At 40.7% G+C, this 15,951-nt stretch overlaps 1 long non-coding RNA gene across 2 annotated transcripts; it reads left to right on the forward strand.

Moving 5' to 3' along the window:
- The first annotated feature begins 1,187 nt into the window (after positions 1-1,187).
- Positions 1,188-7,092, forward strand: LOC130249449 (uncharacterized). 2 transcript variants are annotated; one of them, XR_008839799.1, is made up of 2 exons: positions 1,188-1,423; positions 6,496-7,092. It is a non-coding gene; the product is annotated as an uncharacterized LOC130249449 (long non-coding RNA). The 2 variants fall into 2 exon arrangements; XR_008839798.1 differs by lacking the exon at positions 1,188-1,423 and adding an exon at positions 5,277-6,319.
- Positions 7,093-15,951: the final 8,859 nt, after the last annotated feature.

A 15,951-nucleotide genomic window follows, 5' to 3' on the forward strand; every position in this document is an offset into this window, starting at 1 on the left:
ATCACATATTTTGAGTGAAGATGTTCTACCAGGCTTCCATAAGAACAGTCACACAGTGTGAACTCTCATTATACATGGCCCTCCAGATTATTCTCCTAGTCTCTTAACAGAGAGCCAAAGAGATATTTCTTGCAGCTCAGAATCTGCCTGAAATGGACTTGTGAATCTGGATTTTTGCTCTGCAGTTTCTTCATTCCCTTCCCTTGCAGCACAGCAGTCCCAGTGAGGCTGCAGGAGCTGCTCACCCCAGCCTGGTGCCTGGAGGCTGGAACTTGTCCAGAGCCTTTTAAGCAGAGCTCACCTCCCACCCCTGAGCCACAGGCAAGGGAGAAGATCCTGCTGCAAACAAGCTCTGTATTGCCTTGGCTTATCCCGATGCAACCTGTAAATTCTTCTTAAGTTAAATGCAAAATCTCCTCTCCAACAGAATATTTGTTTTCAGCTTTTTATTTCCTTAGGCAAAGGAAATAAACATTTACTTCAGTACAAACTATAGTTTTTCCGGATCTGGAAACAGTAACAGAATAAAAAACAAAGGACTGCTCACCTACTCTGTGTTTATTTATTTACTTTTGTCTCCATTTCTGTGACATAATTCATCTCTCTCTTCCTCTTTTAAAGAAAATTTTAGTTGCATTTATTTTTCCAGAGACTTGAAATTAAAATAATGATAGCTTTGGGGTTTTAAGTTCCTAACTAAATACAGATATGCTGCTTAGGAGCCTAGTATTTGGCACTTTCACTCTATGCAAAGGTCACTTGAAAATGTCATGAGAGCTGGACATTTTCCAGAACAGGATAAGTGCAGCAGCACTGATAGTGTTGAAGGCAAAAACAATAGGGCAGGTGGTACAAATCAGCATAGAAATGAAGCACTTTGGGCTACTGCTGTCTGTAAAGCAGTCCTTGGGGTCTCCAGGAGAATTTAGGGAAAATACGAGTTTTTTAGTCTTTTTTTCATTTCTTGCTGTAAATTGATTTTTCTTCTTTCTTAAATTTTTTATACAGACCAAAGGTCTCAGGAATGAGCACCTAGCTGAGATACAATGTTTGTGTCTTGAACCATACTTTCACATTGACAAGCAAGTCCATTTGCTATTTTCCTAGCTTGTGTATGGACTTAGCCTAGAAATACTGGCAGTCAGATGCTGGTGTATAAATAGCATTATTTAAAGCAATCAGCTTGATCTAGCAGCCACCCCAGACAATGAAGTCCTGGCTGAGTTTAGAACACCACACTCAGATTCCTCTCCCATCGGTCACCCTTTCTGTAAGTTTTTCAAGGCTCTGTTTCGCCTGCATCTCCTGAGATGGTGGAAATTGCCTGCATGGGTATTCATCCTCCAGTTGCTGCAGGTCTGGCAGCATTCACTGCCTCTGCCCTCTCTGACATCTGCAGGGGAAGGAGAAGCAAGCTGTCAAGGTAAGAGCCCCTCTCAGCCCATGGGGAGCACTGAAAGCAAACAAAAGCTGCTTCTGGTCTCCATGTACCAAAGCTGTTTCCTTGGACTGGGCAAAATTTGGCAATTTGTGATAAAAAAACATCTTCTGCTGGTGTACAGCTAAACCTGGAATACTGGACCCTGCATCCCAGTCTTTTCTACTTGGAGTTGAGCAGAGAATATAGGGTCTCCTACAGCTTTGAACTTCCCTCGTCCATCTCCTCGAACTTCCATTTGGGAGAACTGTGTTCCTGTAAAGTGAATTCACACACATCCAGGTGCCCAACATACAGATCTGCTGTTGTTTTACACAGAACCCTTGTCACCTGCTGGGACAGCTTACTGGAGAGTGAGTGTGTGCCTGGGCAGTTCTAGATTTAGCAAAGATTTGGGGAGGGGGATTGGGCTGTGTTATTAAAGCAATTGTGCTTCGTAAGAAGTCCTCACCACTTACCACATTTCTTCCAAGAAGCAACTTGTTATGCTGATAAACACTGTGCTGCTTATAAATTGCTCAACTGTGCCTTTTAAGACATTGCTACCTTGCCTAATTTTCATTTTGGATTAAAGACGTTGTGTTGCTTTCTGGGATACAAAGGAGTGAAAGGTTAGTGCTGAAGGGATAATCAGTCAGAAACAAATAGGCTGAAACCATGAAAAAATTGCCTTAGAAATCCTGAAATTGAGATGTAATCAAGGTCTTTGTTAGAGAGGCAATTAGAGCATATCCTTGCCATTTCAATGAAAAATGTTGTGGTTGGCTATTGGCCATCTGCTGCAGATGAGAAACACAAGAAAATGTTATTTGGACTAAAGGGCACAACAACATTGGGAATAATACTGTGCCTTAGACACTACAGAGAGGGAAAGCTGTGTTAGACAGCATTCATACAGTATTTTTAAAGGGAACTGTGATTTTTTTTATCTTTCGAGAAGCAAATCAATATTTAACTACACTTTTCTCAGATGTTATGAAAAATTTTAAAACTAAAATTAGATGTGCAATCATTCAGGGATTAGGAAGGGTGGGGTGAATGCATTACAGCTGGATTTGTTTCCAGTTTCTCAGTGAAGAACTAATAAAAAAATTTTAAAATATTTTTTTTATATTTGCTATAATATAGATGATCACCAGTATCAATCATACTATTTGTGAAAATATTAGGGAGAAAGAAAGAGTTTACTATTTAATTAAAATTAAACACACTCCCTGTCACACTCCCTTGTGGATAAGACTTCCAACAAGAGGCACCTCTGTCAGCAATGGGGTCAAAAACGCTGCAAGGATTCATGTTGTCTTTCAGAGAGATGTTGTGCCACAGTTAAAGCTGCATCAGGAGACACTCACTGTGGAGCTGAGGGACATGCCTGCTTCAAGTTTGACAGAACTTAGCATTGCTTTGGAAATCTGTAGGCATAATTACAGGAAAGGGGAGATATGTAATGTGTCTAGCTACTGTGCAATACCTACACATGCCAACAGCAGTCTTATTTATCTCAGATCCTAGTAAGAATTTCCCAAGCTAAAAAAAGTAATAAATATATATAAATTTTGCTTGGAAGCTCTGCATATTTGACATGAAAAAAAATCTGCATGCTAGTGAAGGTGTGTCCCTCAGTCTTCTTCTATAATCTCTTAGCAGAGGTCAGCAGCTTTCTATGGCATTGTGCCACCCTCTTGTATCTTGTACCATATTGTGTTCAGAGTTTTTATAGCCTACCAAATATACAAATGCTTTTTAATTCCTTCACAAACCTCCTCTCCATATGAACAGTGGGAAAAACTACAAAGCAATTTGAGACTCTAAGACGACATTTAAGGCCCCTAATTTCTCTGTCAACACAAATGTTTTAATTTAATTTAACAAGAGATAGAGCAGTCAGATTATGAAAGGTTAGGTGCATAAATGTCTGTGCTTTCCAGATAGGAACAGAGCCCTCTGGCCAGGGAGCACAGGAACCAAGATTAAGACTCTCCCTGGTGCTTCCTCTTTCTGGGGATTTTGGTGTAATCAAGAAGCATCATAACAGTTTATCCTGGCTCTGTCTCTAGTTGGGCAGAGAGCACGTTGTGAAATACAGAGGCAACCACTGTGGTCTAAGGTAATGACTTCAGAAAAGCAGTGTCAAGGAAGAAGATTGTTTTAAAGCATGGGGGCCTAATTGGATAAGGCATTTCAAACCTATGTAATTTTCCTTTCACAGGGTGACAAGTGTTGTAGATGGAAGAACAGTAGCTGTCACCTGTCCTGATTTGTGAAAGGTTTTAACAATATGACTGAAGATATTGGCTTAAAAGATATCAGCCTGCAAGAAAATTGGAGAGGGACTTTTGGCAAGGATGTGTAGTGACAGGACAAGAGGACCTGGCCTTAAAATAAAAGAGAACCAGTTTAGATTGAACATAAGGTAGAAATTCTTTACTGTGAGGGTGGTGAGGCACTGGAACAGATTGCCCAGGGACGTTGTGGATGCCCCATCCCTGGAAATGTTGAAGGCCATGTTGGATGGGGTTTTGGGCAGCCTGGTCTACTGGAAGATGTCCATGCCCACAGCAGGGGAGCTGGAACTGAATGATCTTCAGGGTCCCTTCAAAACCAAACCATGCTATGATTCTGTGTCTCTGAATATGCTATCAATTAGGCTAGATAAAGCTGATACAGAGAGGGTACAAACTGATGCAAAAACGATACTTCACCAGCCAATGGTTCAAAGTGGAAGGATTATCTCATGGATCTGTGCTGGTCCAGTCCTGTCCAATCTTCTCAGTAATAATGATGTAACTATTTTTGAAGTGTTAGAGCTAAGAGAAAATGCAAGCAAACCAGAGGGCAGGGTTCAAATTCAAATGATCTCAACAAACCCAGCAATAGTTTGAAAAGCCAGTGGGACGTTTAAGAGGGAAAAAAATACACTAGGCAATATGAGCAAAAACACAAATACCAGATGGAGAACAAGCAAGAACTAGGACAAACACTGTGGCTTTACAGCAGATCACAGACTGAAAGTGAGTGGTGAATGTGGCCTTACCAAGAAATGCAAACATCCTATTGGGATGCACAGTCCAGAGGATAGTCAGCAAGCTGCAATCATCCACATGCTCTGCTTGTCACTGCTAAAGCTCCTGGGATGAATTCTCAGTTCTGGGCAATGCTGTGCAAAATGAATGCATCAATGGAGACAATTCAGAGAAAAGCAATGAGACCCAGAAAACATTCTTTAAATGGAAATGTGAAACTGCTAGGGAGAAGGAATTCAGGGAAGTGAGACTGGTCAAGGGCACAAAAGGCTTGTATTGACACACCAAATTCCTTGGATAGGTAAGGTGTGCAATAAATGTAGATATACACACAGAGCTACCTATTCATACTCATGGTTTAGTCACATCAGGGATACAGGACCAAGCTCCAGTTCTCCACCTCTGAAACTGTGGTGGAGTCAATGCAGCAGAGGCTAACTCACCTCTGCAGTACCTGCTGTGAGAGCCCCTCTCCTCTGCTTCACAAGCACATATTCTCACAGGGCAACAGATCAGCACATGAGGAAGAGGCAATTTGAACAAGAGCTACAGCAAAAGAGTAGAACACTCAAAGCAAAAACAACACTCTTGATTTTCTTCTACTGCTCACATTTTCTAACTGATTTGGCAAAAAAAAAAAAAAAAATAGGAGATTGAAGTTGCTTGTACCTGAAACATATTGGCACCAAGTTATGCCTTTGTCCAGGATATTTGTCCAGGTATTTGTCCAGCAGATGAATATTAGATAGTTTGATAAGGAAAAAAAAAAAAAAGACAGAGAAAAATCTGTAATTACCTAAAAAACCTTAAGTCTCTCATTGCTTCAGAGTTGATGAAGTTCTTGCAAAGTAGAAGACACTGTATCTCCTGAAGAACCATGCTTATCATCCTGACACAGTTACAGGTCAGGTGGTGATTATCTCATTGGTCAGTGTGGAGCTAATATGACCAAGGTTGTGGATTTGATCCCTGTATTGGCCATTCACTCAGGAGTTGAACTTGGTGATCATTGTGGGTCCCTTCCAGTTCAGAATATTCTGTGATCTGTGAAGTGTCATCTTTCCAGTGCTTTTCTAGGATCAGGAAAGAATTGCTATATTGTTCTTTGATACAAGTCTCAGATTACTCAAAAGGGCTTGTGAAAACAATTGAAGAATGTACTTTTTGGACTTAATTTTAACTCCAGATGGAGTTCTTCCCTGAAACCCATAAGTTCTGTAATCTCAGAATCTGCCTGTATGGTACCTATGAGCACTTTAGGGTAGAAGACATATGTTGGACTAAAGATATTCTCAAACTCCACATCAACAACAGCTCTTCCATCTAAAACCAGCTTGGAAACTTCTCTGACAGTTCCTGGTTGTCAACACAGGGGCATCAATATGATTTATATTTTTGATGTAAGGCTCTGCTCTCAGAATGAATATCTTAAAAAATAGTTAAAGCAATAAGGGAAATGGGCAAGGTTATTTCTTACAGCTCAGAAAAATTCAGTTACCTCTACTGTTGTCAGCTACTGCTGGATACCTACCAGGCACCTTCTGGAGGCCCTCACCTTTGTGAGGCCACTGAATTCAGTAAACCCAGACAGATATCCCTGTTCTGCCTCCTGTGACTCAGCCATGTCTTCCTGTATGTTGCCATCCTTCAGTCAAGCCCTAGTTTCACAGTGACTTTTAACATGAATAGTAGTTGATCTGGATCTAAGTGAATTGTTCAATTTAACACTCTTCTCCTTTTGAATCCTGACCTCTGATCTCCTTAATGCAGTGTAGATATTTTCCCCTAATCCACCATGGACATCAACATTTGAAATACATTCTTACTACAGTTCTTGGAGGATGACAAACACCTTCAGGTAATACTTTACTGACCTATTTTAAATATCTTCTTTTGAAGATGAATAACAGCTTAGAAATGTGATTTTTTTTTTTTTCGATGCCTGATAAAGGATTTATGTTATAGTCTGACACTTGATGTAGAAGCTCACTGAGCAGAAGGATTGGTAGCCCTCACCACTATTTTGTCTGGCAGGTCTGTGTCTGAGCTCTCTGTGGTGTCAGAGCCCCAGGGATCACACAGCTGGAGAGTGGTGGTGTGCTGGTGATGCAATGAAAGCCCCCACACCTCTGTGTGCCACACCACAACATCCATCCGGGTAATTCAATCCATGTTCTCTAAACGGGATCAATTCTCAGCATGACTGAAGGCATCTACTGAGATGAGCAAAGAAATGCCCTGTTTCCTTCCACTCAGCTGTGAAAGCATGGTCCTGATCACACACAGGCCTACATGGTTAAAGATGGTGCTGGTTTTTGCCTCTGCATGCCTGTGCTGTCTTGTTTGCTGCTGCCTCGCTTCCTGCTCTTTCAATGGATTTGACAGCCTGTCCTGCTTCTTGGGCTAAGTGGTTGGGCAGTGCTGATGGCTGCTTTCCAGCTGATTTCCTATCCCAACTCAAAAGTAGCTTAATTTTGTTTTCAATTGTAGTGTTGAGAAAATGTGTGGGAATCTGGGGAACTAGAAAGTCCTTCTTGACTAAATGAAATATGCTGTTGTATTGTCATAACCTAGTTTGGGCTCCCAGGAGACTCTCATGATAAACACTCAAAATACTGTAAGCAAAACTAACTTTAAATCTTTGTTCCTCGTTTGTTTCAAAAAATATTGCAGTTTTTCTACTCACAAAGTAGTGACAAAAAATAGAAACAAGATCCTCGAGTTTCATTTCAGACCTTTCATCAGGAAATTACTCAGGACTCTCCAGAGCAGTCTTTGCAATGAATTTCTCTTCTCTTGTTAAGTCTGTGGAGAGAACTTTCAGCAGATAGGGAAAGGGTGAAACATGGAAATGATGTTAGAGTTCAACAACAGCACGATGTTTATGTCCCAGAGAAAAGGGGAACATCACCCCAGGGACCTGAGTTGAGCATCCACACTGTGATCACATGGTGGAACATTCAGATCCAAAGCCAGGCACTAGAAATGTGACCAGCGTCACTCCCAGGTGTGGTGCAAGGATGTACCACAGCCAAGAGGAAGGGAAGTCTTTTTTCAATAGCAGAAAATTCTCCAAGCACCATCTGGATTTGAATAGAAGCACTCGTTAAAGGAAATAACTTGTAAACGATGACACTACCCTTAGAATTCACATGGCTTTCCACACACATCCTTCTCAGAACACACAAACACACACACAGGGTTGATGTACTCCTACTGTTTACAAACCCAGTCTCTCAAACTGTGACAAAGACACAACATGGCCAAAAGACAGAAGTATCTTTTTTAGAGTCTGAATGTGTGGTAGAAAGAGAGCATAAACCTGTTTTCCTTAGTGAATCCAAGCAATCCACTAGTTTTCCTTACTTAGCCTAAGAAATCCATGAGCTTAAAATGCAGTAATTGGTGTGATTGACTCCTGTGCAATGATTGATGGGAAGAGGTAACCCTGAAGGCTTAGCAATACTACATCACTACACATCTTTAGTCTTTCCTTCTGAGGCTTTTCTGTGACATCTGCCTGGTCTTTGGTCTTACAGAAACCCCAAGAACTCTCAAAAAAGTGAGCTCATTAAGAGTTTGTGGAAAAGAAAAAAGACTCAACAATATATATTAGCCTACAATATTAATTGAAAATAACACTGGGTTTCTTTTTCCTTGTGTATTTGATATCCATCCATAGACTGTAAAACAGTTCTTCATCCTTTTGGGAACTTTATCTACATTTTTTATGGAAAAACTGATTTTTTCCACCAGAATATGTGATGTTTTTACTCTAAATATATTCCTGTTTTCTGTCTTGGATGTGTCTAGCCCCTACATTAACAAGACAAAAAGTACAGGATGGCAATTTAAACAAACACTCCTGAAAAGGATGCATTATCTGATGGAGTGATCTTGCTGCTAGCAATATGAAAGCAGAACAATTTGTTATCAGATCTTCTGGCTAAATGTGAGGGACATCTGTAATCCAACTGCAACAATACGATGAAAGCAGGACTAGCATCCTTTACCCTAAACTTTACTGAAGAGAGGACAGTTTCTCTGAGAGTCCTTGTGCAAGGGAATTGATGGTACCAAGAACCAGAGTATCATACATGTCACTAAGGCAGATTTAATGCTGTGTGTCAGCTAAGTTGTAATGGAGAAAAAGTTGCTCCTTTTGGAATCACTGGTTGTAACAGAGAGATTCTGAAGTAAGTACAAGCAATTTCCATGGCTAGAGAATATTCACAAAGGTGTAGCTGCACACTTGTCCTAGCAAAATTGATTCTTCCATGTTTTCAGAACTCATATCTGCTGGGGTTTGTCCAACAGTGAGTTCACTTCCTTGCTGGCACAGCCAAACTACAGCATCTAAGTGGGTGAATATCCAAAAATGTAACAAGCAAACACTGGTAGCTGCTAATCACAGCATCTGGGAAGTGATGCTCATTTTGAAAAAAAGCAGATTAGGTTTGGCAGTCATGTCCTCTCCCCTACCATCATCTCAACATTTGCTGTTCTGTCATCTTCTTGAGCAGATCTGATCCAACTTTTTATATCACAGGAAGGCAAACCACTTTTATTGTGCCATTTTCACAACCTGACTCACCAAGGACAGTTGAGTCATACTAATAGAGGTGGAAACTAGAGCGTGACAATTTGATATCCTCAAGTGAATGGTAGCTGTGGCAGACAGGTGAAAAGGATGGAGTGTCAAGCTGCACAGGGGAAAATTGTTTCATAAGTCATTTTGTACAGATCCCATAAGCACAGTACCTCATACTGACTTGTTTGTTTGAGCACACAGAAAGCTCACTGCTTTTCTTTTCCACTTTAGTCAGCATAACAATCTGTCTCCCAATACACTCAAGGAATTAGCTCCTAATCACATTTGATTTCAAAGTGAAGAAAGAAAACCCTTTCAATGAAAAGAGTATTTTCTATTTTTCCATTATTAATCCAAACAAAAGGATGTGCTCTGGAGTCTGGCTCTGTAAGTACTGGGCCAAAAAGCACCTCAGTGGTCTTCAGCATGGTAATTGAGTGTACACAGTCACCTGTGGCAAACAATAGCAGGAAATCCAGCCCTCAGCCAGCGGAAGGCTCCAACATATAAATTCCAACACGTGGATTATTTCTACATCAGGCATGAAACCTAAGATGGATGAGTGGTTGAAGAGTAGCTCCATGCAATGTTTGTAGGCAGGAAATAAAAGCTATTTATAAATGCTTAATAAGAACACTTTTTTTTGTTCAACAATAGAGTTTATGTATAAAAACTGGTGAAATACACCGTACTGTTTTTGTCCTGTGTATGTTCTCCAATCAGAAAAAGAAAAAGAATAACAAAATTATGGCCACATTTGTTAGAAAGTAGTACTGTTTAGATTGAAAATGCTCAGGGGAAAAAAAATCATTAATCATTCATTTAAAATACTCTTAGTGAACAGGAAAAGGTGGAAAAGAATTCTTCCAAACATCCCATTGATGCTCAGCACTGGTTTTACACTTTCCAACATACTTCACTTTAGATTTTCATGCCAGCCTCTCCTCTGTCCAGGTAATGTACCCAAGCTGTTTTTCTCACTTGTGCACTGCCTTACTGGCTGCAGGTCATTCCTTGTCTCAGGTTTCCCTCTCACAGACTCTAAAGATGACAAGTTTGGGCATCTTGTGCAAAGGATTTCAGGGATTTCACTTGGATAGGACTTGGTGTTTTATGTTGTATCTTTTTGTGCATTTTCCCACAGAGCTCTCAGGTGGTAGTTAGAAATATGATCCAACAGCTGGGATGGCTTCCTGTGTAAATAGATTTGCTTGCATTTTTGTGCAGGCCTTTTTGAGAGTGTGGAATTTCTTATGTGGTAGCTCATACACATAAACATATAACAAAGCCCTCTGAACTTCAGAGAGAATAGAGTGAATAAGATGATTCCCTATTACCAAATTTTCCTGGAAGAAAGTAGCTTTGAATTAAAATGGAGAGGCCACAAACTCTGCATGAGGGCACCTTGAAGATGAAGTTCAGTGAAATAATGGAAGAAACCTATGCTACCTGTAACTGAAAAGGAAAAAGTGCTTTGATTAAAATAAAAACAAAGTTGTAAAAGTCCATTTGCTGGGTCATGTCCAGCCTCTCACCCACCAGCACTCCAAGTCCTTCTCAGCAGGGCTGCTCTTGGTCTGTTCATCCACAGCCTGTGCTGATACTGAGGGTTGCCCTGACTCAGGTGCAGCACCTTGCACTTGGCTTTGTCAAACTACTATGTAAAATATTACCAATAGACAGACACCATAAAAATGTACTTAGGAGGTTGTGGAGGTAAAAATCTGTGACAAATATTTTGCTATCACTTGCAGAAAAAATAAAGACAATGTGTATGACACATCCAGTTGGTGGGCATGGAGTTGCTATGACTAAAAGTAGGCAACACTAGTGGTAACTTGACAGAGTCTCAGCACAGCTCCACCTTATCCAACTACAAAATGTAATGTTTTCATTCTCTACACAAAAAAAGTGCATGGACAGTCTTCATTCATACCCCACATTTTTTTTAAAGCTTCATTTCCTAGTTTGCTTTTGATGATTTTCTGAAGTTATCATCTCACTGTTTTGCTGTGTCTATTGGAAATTTTATAAACTATTTTAAAAGACATCTGAGACACCATGTTGTTGGAGGAAACTGGAATATTGTTCTCCAGACGGATGTTTTAACACAGCCAGCTGCCTTTTATGTAGTACAGAGGCAAAGGAGTTTAACAACAGACCTGATGCCACCTTAGGGGAAGGAAGATTTCTAGAAGTGCAGACCTAGCACATGTTGAATGCCATTGTACAGAAATCACAACTCTCAGAAATGCTTAACTAGCCCTCATTATTTCATTGTCATCAGCCCCAAACCTATAGAACCCTATAAAACTGTCCAAACCCACAGCTCTTCACAGCCCTTTCATTAGATCCAGTCCTTACTTTGCCAGCAACCACATTTCCAAGCTTTTTCTGCTGATAGATTACTGGTTACTTCATTATGGTTTTTCACTTGTTGTTGTGGAGTTTTTTTATGAAACTGAGGCTCTGAGATATTAATACTACTCTGGGGGAGGCAGTTTTAAGAACAGAGGAGCAAAGTAATAAACATGTTTAAGTTAAAAAAAAAGATGTGAGTAGTTGATTGACTCTATAAACACAAAAGCCAGACAAACTCTACTTTTACATACATATAAATAGAGTGTTACATGACAGCACTGGTGGACTGTATGAGTCTCATTGTACTACAAGCTCTATTATAAAAAGAACCCTGACATTTAATATTTTGTCCATTCTTTCAAGCCAAGTCTTTCCCAAGCTTCTGAATCCACCATGTGTATTGAAAGATCAACTGTGCCTACCAGTACGACAAGAGTAGGAATTCTCCTTTCTTTGTTTCTCTATTTCTGTTTTTTGAAACTATTCATTGAGAGTGCATTTGAAAAGTCTGCCAATATGTGATAGACATTCATAAAGTCTCCCTGAAACACAGCAGTTTGGGAAAGGAAGTGAAAGAATTAGATTAAATCATACAAATCAACGATAGCTTTTGTATGTAGAAGAACATTTTAAAAGCCATGAACAAGGTCAGCCCATGTTTTCTGAACATATCACACATTGCTTGTTGCCAAACTCTCCTGGGGTGATGAGAGTGAACACCTCTGAGGTAGTTTGCCATGAAAAGACAAGAATTTGCAAAGTTGGATGTCTAATAGACATGCCTAAATTATTTTTCCTTTTATGACCTTCTCAGATCAGACCCAAGTGAGACACACTGACCCTAAAAACAGCCTTTGGAGGCTGCATTAACGTTATCTGCCAGCACAGGGCTTTGGTCTAAGGCAGCTCCTGGGTTTGCAGACATTTTGTGTGTAATTCCCTTTCCCCAGGTGCCCAGGAAGATGGCACTTGCAGCTAGCAAGGCTGACTGCAGGGCCCCTGGGTGTGCAGTCACTGCCCTTTGACTGTATGGAGGCACTGACACCTCCCTCCATCTCCACTACTACCAACCCTTCAAGTACTTGGGTCTGTGACAGAAGCAGTGTCACAAAGGATGTTAAAAACCTCAACATGATTCATGTGCTAATGCAAACCAGCATGTTCAATATGCTGTCTTCATATAGTCATTATTTTATAGCTGGTTTACACTGTCCAGTTTAAAGTATACTGGAAGGATAGGTATCAGGGGTGAAATCAGGAAAAAAAAAAAAAAAAAAAAAAAAGAAAGACCAAAAAAACCCCAGATTTCCAACTTTGGCAGAAAATAAATGCCAGATTATAAAATTCATTTCCTATCCAGCAGCAAACAATGTCCCAGAAGATCAGACAAAACAGCTGCACATAGAAAATGCTGGTTTTATACTTGTACAAGAGAGGAAAATAGTAAATCAGTGATTACAGAGTCATGTACTTTTCTTGGTATTTTAAATATGTATTAAATAATCATGTGAGTGCTTCAGTGCCCAGGATTAAGGTCTATGTCAAAAAGTCACACACACCCTGAGCCAGGGACTCTCTTGACTGTAATTATTCTTTTATTTTAAAGCTGTTTTGGTAAAGATGCAGTTAATCAAACATGGTTCACAAAGTTTTTGAATCCAATAAACTGCATTACAGTATATTTCTATTGAATTTGTGTTGGTGGCTGATTAGAGAAACATTAATGGTATGACTTATTACCACACAGAGAACTCAGGATACTACTAAGAAATGGGAAAAATTTCCACATTCAGAGCAAGTTTGTAGTTCAGCATGCCTCAGTTACTACCTGTAGTCAGACAGGCAGGCACTTCAAGACCCTACATGACCCATGACATCAAAAACATTTACTTTTCAGCCTCCACTCTGAAGGTACCTGGGACCTGCAACAATATTTGCTTGAGATATACTGTTCATTTCCACCCTGCTGGTTGCAACAGGGAAAAACAAAAAACCTGTTATGAAGAACAGGTAGTTTGATGGGAAAGGAAGGAGTAGGATTTTGTTTATATATTCTTGAAAGTTTTAAAGTATTTGAGTAGCCTATAAAAAAATGTTAATGCACAGCTTTATTTTCTTCCTCCATATCTTTTTATGTTAAAAGATTTTCAAGGGCAAGAGGGCACTGAACTTGCTTCTAAAATTAATTGTGTAATAGATGAGCATGAAGAAACCTGTAAGTTGACAAATAATTAGAAGAAAAATGGAAAGGCCAGATTCTAGTGCTATGTTCCTCATGCATCTATCATCCTCAGTAACAACTCTGAGGAATGTTTTTTCAGCTAAAAAAACACCACCTGAGTCATCACTCACACTGACTGCATGGCACTGCTATTCTTAGTTACCTGTGCAACAGCCTGACCTGATCAGTGCAGAGAGGGACAAATTTCCCCATATATGTTTGTTCTAAGCAGAAGTCATCCCTGGCCTATTATTAGGATGCATATGCCTAATGAGACTCCTAATCCCTGTTAGCACCCCTGGAAAGACATAGACCATGCACAAGCTGGCACTGTAGTAAGATGTATGGGAAATAGAAAATGGCCTTCAGTTCACCCTCCTTCTGAGAGCTGATGGTGAGAACAAGTCATCTGTGCTGGATTCCAGCTGGCCAGAGGTGCAAAGCCTACAGCTTACCTTCTGTGCCTTGAGTCATCTAGGTTGAATTAGGAGAGGAATGTATTGGTTATCCAGAGTGTGTTTTCAGACATTAAAAAGAATGGTAAGAGGGAAGTGCTCTGGGGCAGTGGGATTTTTAAGCTGCAAGAACACACTGCATGAATAGAATCTGCTGTTAAAAGTGCCACCACAGGTAGGGAGCTGCAGGCACAGCCCAGCCTCTGTGCTGAGGTTGGGATGGGTGCTCTAGAGCCAGGTCTCACCAGGCAGACTTTGGAAAGCTGATTTCTTGGTCTGCCTGTGTCAACACATGAGACTTTGCTCCAAGAAAATTGTAAGAAATATCCCCAAAACTGTGGGGATTGCCATCAAAGTGGGAAAGGAAGAAAGGTGATTAGAGCAGCTCCTTTCCTGCAGGAGACACTGGCCTGAGGCCAAGCAGAAATTTTCAAGAGGAATCTTTTCTCTCTCAGACATAACCTCTTCCATAATGCAATGTATTTGACTTATGCAGTACTAAGTAGTCTGACATTCATGCATACAATCATTCTTTCAGGACAATTCCTCTTCAGAGTTGAAGTTTCCAGACAAAACAGCCAAAGAGTTTTGTCTTTGCAAATCTGAAAGGTGAAATGCCTGCTTTCTTTACCACAGTTACCAACTCACTTGCAGGCAGGACAGCTTTTAAAATCAGAGAGCCCTGAATCATCACTTTGTGCTTCATCTACAGGTCACACTCACCTTTTCTCTGCTCCCTAGGAAACTGCTGCTGCTTGCTCATATGATCCTAAAAACATCAACCATGGAAGCTGTGATTTCCCAGGGACAATGAAACATCAGTAAAGTTACCAGTCAGTGCATGTTGGGTAAATGCCAGCATCTAAATCTGTCTTCCTCAGAGACCAATAAATCTGCTCCTCCATCCTCAAGTGAGGAAGTGAAGCCACTGTGCATATAGGTAGGAGATATCCAGTAATATATAATTTCTACAATGTTGGCTACTAAATACCCTTTTTTTTTTCCCCCCAAACTGGTTAATAAATCTTCACAGACAGAAACTGATCTCTATTTGTAATTCACTTTTATGGTCTTCCATAAAGGCTAGTCAGAGGAAGTAAAAACAACCCTCCAAAACTGATACTGATGGCAGTGTACCTGTACAAGCTCATGTCACTTTTGAGTTACAAAGCAAAAATTACTGTAATCACCAAAGATGTCATATCTTTGTTAAGATATAACAAAGATATATCTTTGCTAAGAAACTCCCATCATTTTAGGGTTTTTATTAGTTTAAGATATTTCAGTTTGTCAAAGGATCCTCTCCTCTCCCATCTGGAGTGCTGTGGAATCTCACATTTCAGAGCACAGGGAGCCCTCTAAATCCCTGCGTCTTCTCCACAAGTCACCTGGAAACACTTCACACAGGGATACCCCACACTGCACCTTTATCCAGCCCTGTGCCAGTCCTTGCCTGAGCTGCCAGAGGGTCCCTGGGAGCAGCATCAGCCCATGCTCCCTGTGCACAACCTCTTCCACATGGAATTGCAACTCCCCGTGCCCAGCACAAACCCAGGGCACAGCTGATTGTTATGATGCTCCACAGGGATGCTGGGGAAAGCCAAGGAAGCCTGAAGCAAGGACACTGGGCTATTATGAGCCCACTTTCCTTTTCCAGGCTTTATTTTGCACAGGGTGTGGTCCAAGCAGCAGCTCTGGAAAGCAAAGGAAGCAGTGATCCCACCACCCACTCTCTTAGGACCATTCTCTGGGCTGGATGTTAAAACTGAACATCTTCACAGAAACCCTCAGTAAGTGGGGCCAGGACTGAAAGCCATTTCCTGAGCCTGTTCCAGCAGGGCAGGGCCTCCCTCCTTCCACAG

Source organism: Oenanthe melanoleuca, chromosome 2 (genome assembly GCF_029582105.1).
Source record: "Oenanthe melanoleuca isolate GR-GAL-2019-014 chromosome 2, OMel1.0, whole genome shotgun sequence".
In the NCBI taxonomy this organism is placed as follows: Eukaryota; Metazoa; Chordata; class Aves; order Passeriformes; family Muscicapidae; genus Oenanthe; species Oenanthe melanoleuca.